The sequence below is a fragment of the Orbicella faveolata genome, unplaced genomic scaffold (assembly GCF_042242905.1).
Source record: "Orbicella faveolata isolate gen_17 unplaced genomic scaffold, um_ofav_v1 contig_2, whole genome shotgun sequence".
NCBI lineage: Eukaryota > Metazoa > Cnidaria > Anthozoa > Scleractinia > Merulinidae > Orbicella > Orbicella faveolata.
In genome coordinates, this window is record NW_028301547.1 from 28,099,001 (window position 1) to 28,105,000 (window position 6,000).

Sequence of the window (6,000 nt, forward strand, 5' to 3'; positions counted from 1 at the left end):
GGCGGTACCTGATGACGTCTACCCAGGAACCAAACACAATAGCGCCTCAGTCAACTCACTGTATTTGCTCGAGAAAATAGAATGCAAAACTAATCGTTCCGATGTATTTTGGGACTAAAACGTCCAAGTTTTGTCTCAGAATCATTTCTTTTTCGTCACTGGAGTCAGAGTTAAGTTTCGATTCGGAAGGCTCCGAAATAAACTTCGATCGAGCACGTTCGACAACTGTGAACTCACTGCTTAGAGCTTTGAGAACAATTTGCAATATTTCAAGCGACGACGGGGAAGACGTCTTTGCGGACGAGCTGCTTGTATATTAGGAATGGAAAGCTAGATACGAAGTGGAGGAGCAGGCAAACGAACCGCAGGAAAGAAAACTCAAGGACTGCTTTGGATGGTAATTTCGTCAACTAAATATAAGATTCCCACGCGTGTTTATAGCCCGTTTACATTTGTCCTTACCGAGAATGTATTTTGTCAAGGTTCTGTTAAATCCAGTTTGTGTTTTACTTTCAGTTGAATGCTTCATGTTTATAAGAACGACGTACGTGTTGCAGTTTTCGAGACTTGATGACCTCCAAAACATTGGCTTCGATCGATTGAAAATCGTATTGTGTGGACCTGTATTTTTGAAGCTGCGGGAGCAAGGCGGAAGGAAACATTTCATACAATTACCGATTTCACATTGTCACACGTTTTAAGTCGTAACTCCAAATAACCAATGTAAATTGTTCTCAAAGTTTGCAGTGAAATTCGTCGGATAAGCGAAAAGGATGTGTTCCCTAAGCGGTCCGCAGATAATGTTACGCGGTCATATTTTCGACGCTATTGCACAGAATCTTTGTCGCACTGCTGATTTCCAAACCTTCGAAAAACTCTGTGAGTCTAACAATTTTGTTCTCATGTAATTCTAGAGGATTAATCTTCGACTTTCATCTAAATCGAAAGAGAAATAAGTGTTGGTTGGCGGCGTACAGTTGCGATCTATTTACGTATCAGTATAACGCTTCTTGATCATGACCGGATCACACAACTTTGCCGGTTATGTTATAAATACTGCGGGATTGGAAGATATAGGTTGTCGGTGGTATTTCTACAAATTGCTGGTTAGCTTTAAGCAGAAAATGTATGAAAACAGCGTTCGAAAGTCTGCGGAACAAATTCCAGTGAGAGTTCTTCAATGGTTCTCACAGATTCAGTTCGCTTGTTTCGGTTCGACAAAATCAACCATCGTTTACGTCTTTATTGCACCATTAGCCGATCATCGCCAGTAAATTGTACAGTATACCTTTCTTTAAATCTGGAATATTGCTGCAACAGCCGATAGCACCTCTGGAAGGCGTTTCTGCGCACTTTTCGAACGTGTATTGCACCATCCTGAAGGAGATGAGAGGAAATGAGATATCCAACCTTCCTGGGTAGACGTCACAAGAGCCGCTGGACCCATTCTCCTCAAACTCGGTCGTGAAACAAAATGGCGGTGTTTTGGAGCTATTTTCGAGATTTCGTCGTGGCACAGAAAATCGAGGATTTAACGGAATCCAAAAATTTTTTCGCAGAACTATTTCAAATAATAAGTAGATTCGTTCTAGCGAAAAAAAATTTTTGGGGTTAGGTGCACTTTAACAAGCACCCTGTTTAATTTATTCTCTCCCCAGATTACCGACTCTCCATGTTTAAAGGAATAAATAAAGGGAGTTGGGGCTGAGTAAAACCACTTTTGCTTTTCAAGTTAAAGTGCAATGTATGGTCAGACTGATGTTCCCAGTTAATCGGTCATTTTCTTTGTGCTCACCCCTGATTCTTGCCCGAGGGATACTTCCAGAAAAATTTGGTGGAGGTGTGCGGCTCGCTTCCCAAAACCTTATCCTTTTTATGACCAAAATCTGCGATTTTCCTTACCCCATTTATGACCAGACCAAAAATTCGATACCTTAGTTATGACCGTTGCGGCTGACACAGTTGGCCTAAACATAATTTTTGAAGGGGCTTTTTTTTATGGTCTCATCGATAATGATGAAAAAGTAGCTTCTTCTAAACAACTTACCCAATTCAAGACTAGAGTACAAAAACCGTACCCTATATAAGACCAAAATGGCCAAAATCGATACCCTATTTATGACCAAAACGGCTGAAAAACGATACCCTTTGGGGCCGCACATACCTATATAGCCCATGTAAGGGAGTACCCCCCTCGGGGATTCTTGTCAGGTGAAACCGGGAAGATTTCATGATCTGTCTCGTAGGGAGCTACAGGACATTCAGTTACCCGCGGTCGTTATGTGGATAGATACGTCACGCTCCTCCTGTGAAAAGCTTTGCGTGACAACGTAAGTAACGACTGTTAACAGGAGCCATAATCGGGGACGGAGACCGTAAGCCATTTCTAGTATTGGAGTTGTCCCCATGATATGGGACAATAATTCTATTTTTAGAACAAATTACGCCATCGCCTGCGGCACACGCGCGTAGATGCTGCGAGGATTTTTGCGGATGTCGCGCGGGGAAATGGCGTCCGAAGTTCCCGAAATGTTTCATGTTTTTGGCCCACAACTCAACGCGTTTACGTCTGTTGGAATTTTGCTTAAGTATTTTCGTCGTAAGCTGCTCCAGTTTGAGTGAAGTAAGACAGTGTCGAATTTAGGTGTGTTCCGCTGTAAGCTCATATTTATCGCTGACCAAGTTGTGTTCCGACGGATGCATGTACATTACTCCACTTTAAATTTCACATATGTTGAAGATTAACAGCTTTTCCATTACACAGCAAAAAACTAGCTGGATATATTTAGGTATAGCAGAGCTTCAGGACTTCATAGTTTCTTAGCTTCTCTTGCCACGCGCTTGCGAGGAATTTGTCAGTCTATCGCGACCGAAAAGTAAAACAAAATAATTGCTAGTTTGAGTTTCGGTTGAATTGTAAGCAACGCTTGATGTTTCATCAAGGCCCAATAACTTTACGTCCGTAGATACTGCTCAGTTTTATTCGTGTAAAAATCCAGTAAATTTTCTGTTGTCGATGAATGAGAGCGCCCAGCGATACGTGTTTTGTACAGTCAGTAAACATGACAAATTGTACTTCCGCCGCACTTTCGTGTGAAAGCGTACATCGAACTGAAACAATAACTCTATAGTTTTTAAATATCTTTAAGATTGATAAATGTTTGAGAACATATTAAAAGCTAAGCTGAAAATATGTGAATGAAGCAGAAATAATCAGCAAAGTTACGATGACGCTTTTTTTAATCAACTTGGAATAACGATTTCGATTTTGTTGATCGAGCTATCAAAACTCCTTGTCTATTTTCATTTTCGCAGTGTAAAACTTCACTATGCTTATGTTGAAGAAACACACATGATGTTAGTAGCCTTTTTTGCGTTCGTTAAATTTGTTACAGCATCTCAGCACAAAAGATAACGAAAGAAATCTTTGTCAAGATTTGTTGACAATCGAAAACACCGACTCGGACTTGAAAATGCAGGAGCTGCACTATGCAAATGAGCTAATTGTACGCGTCAGACTTTCCTTTCAAAAACTTTTGCAAACTCACCAAACAAGCAGAAACAAGAAGAAACCATCAAAACAGGTTTTGGTTATGATTAAGCATTGTCTGAGAAACTCACAAATTAACTCGATACCAGAGTAGAGAGTTTTCTTGCTATATTCTTAAGTCAGAACAAACGCAAAAACATACGCGCAAGCTTACAACTAGCGTGAGCAGATCTTATTATTCATTCCCAGCGCGAGATTGAAGTCTTGTATTCGACCCTGAAAAACTCACCTTTTCCGTTAGCTCAGAGCATAAAACTACATATAAGGGCCCTGGTTCGTATTCCCTGCCTTATTCCCGGCCATCGCTGTGAAAAATACGCAAGAGAATCTCTCAACTCTCACCATTTGATCACGCAACGTGACAACATCCACGCGAGAGCCCCCGACATGTGCGTGAATCCGCGCGGATATATGACGTCAGGATGGCGCAATTTGTTCTAAAAATAGAAAAATGGTCCCATATCATAGGTGCGCGCGAATCCCGAGACTTACGGTCTCCGTCCCCGATTATGGCTCCTGCTGTTAAGCAATAGAGACCCGAGGGGCATTGGGTAGGAGAGAAAGGAGAAATATTTATTGCCACTAAATTGTAAGAGTTGTCTGGGTCGCTTTTGTAGTTGCTCAAATTCTGGTCAAATGGCTTTTACTATATGGTTTCACGGGAAACCGAAATGTCCCTTACGCAGATATGTCAAAGATTATATGTGTAAATTTTTATGTGTAATTTTTTTTTTTTTATGGCAAGTGACGACCATGTGACGACCAAGGCCTGACCTGAGGGTCCCTAAGGCCTGTCCTTGTAAGATGGAATCTCGTTGTTATGTAAAGATCAGTTGTCTTTACATAATGCATGGTTGATTGTTTGAAAACTTAATTGGTCTTTGGTCATTTAGTTTATTTTTTTTTTTAGGAAAAATGAGTGTTTCTAGTTCAGTTTCATTTGGGATTGAGTGATGAAATTTTCATTTTCCATAAGCACGAAACCTTAAATTTTCAGAAGACGTTTTGTTATTATTATTCTTTGAATTAATTATGAGAAACGTTTATTGTTAACGGCAAAATATTTAAGAGCACAAGTACAGTCAGTTGAAGTATATTAACAGCAACGAATATAGTCAGCGTAGAAAGCATTCCCGTAGAAACGAAAGAGTTTTTGCCGCATTTTTGCCGCACCAAGCGTTCCCTTGCTCACCCCACCACCCCCTTCTTTGTTCATTTGTACTCTCGCCCCAGTTTTTGCGCGACTAGCGGGCGAGAAACTCGGCTTCACTCGTACTGGAACGGTTCCTTTGCAGCCGACATTAAATACCACTATCATTTTCAAATGATATACATCCTTTCCTTTTTTGTTGGCTTGCTCTATCCTTGTTTGTAATTTAGAATTTCTCGTTAATTCATTTCGCTACTCTTTCTATAAATATTTGTTAAAACACGCAATCGATTTTGCGCACTCTTGGATCGAGTAAAATGCTATTATTAATCAGAGTGGAACACAAGACTGTGGATTCACTCTATGCTAGCTTCAGCTGAATTTTACACTAACATAAACCGCCTCGACTAGTCTTTGATATCTACAGATTGTTGCATTTTCTAAAGAGTCTTTTTTTCCCGTATTGTTTGTCTTCAAATATGTTTGTCTTGGAAAATGTTATCTTTATTAAGGCCCAGTTCAACGTTCCACACTTATCCAACACGAAAATGGAGCTTTTCGAATACGCTCCTCAAACTGGAGGAATTTTAAAACGCGGGCTTTGCGTTTTAGTGTGGACGGGAAACGCTTTGAAAACTGAGCTTTTCGAAAACGATGCTTTCACGATAATCAAGAGATTTCCCTGACCCAGAGTTTCTCAAAGACAAATCCTCCTGCGTAGTGTGGGCGCAAACCATTTGATGCGTTGTTAGAGTGTTAACGCCGTTTTCAAATTTCTCCGGCGTAGTGTGGGAGATGTTAGTTTCTATGTAAGACGCAGATCTGTATTTCGTCATTTCAGTGCAAATGAAGTTAGCTATTGGTCTTGCTTATATGACTGAACATGTCGTGCAAAGTGCAAAGTGCAAAACCTCGAAATAAAATTTGCACGATATAAAGCCACTAAAGAGTAATTATAGCAATCCACACTGTAACAGGCATTATTGAAATTAGGCGAAAAGCATGAAAATTACAAGATAAGGTAAGAACGATTAGTTAAGTGTCCAAGTATTTTTCCCTAACGGATTAATTGGGAACGCTAAACAAGAATAAGCCTACAGTACTTAAATGCTAGAAATGAATATTTACAATACTAAAATGATTAAAATTACAATACTAACATGATCAGAATTATTTACAACGTAATCTTTTCACTCCAAAATTTACAGCAATTAAGTACTGTTATTGGTAACATAGTCTGGTAAGTTAAGTTTTCTAATTTTGTTTCTAAATGTAGTAAGAGCAGGGGCATCTCTACTTA

The 6,000-nt window shown here is 39.8% G+C and overlaps 1 protein-coding gene across 2 annotated transcripts in view; it reads left to right on the top strand.

Moving 5' to 3' along the window:
- LOC110063501 (tRNA-dihydrouridine(16/17) synthase [NAD(P)(+)]-like) overlaps positions 1-6,000 on the top strand; it is a 55,766-nt gene that overhangs the window by 14,753 nt on the left and 35,013 nt on the right. The window lies entirely within an intron of this gene.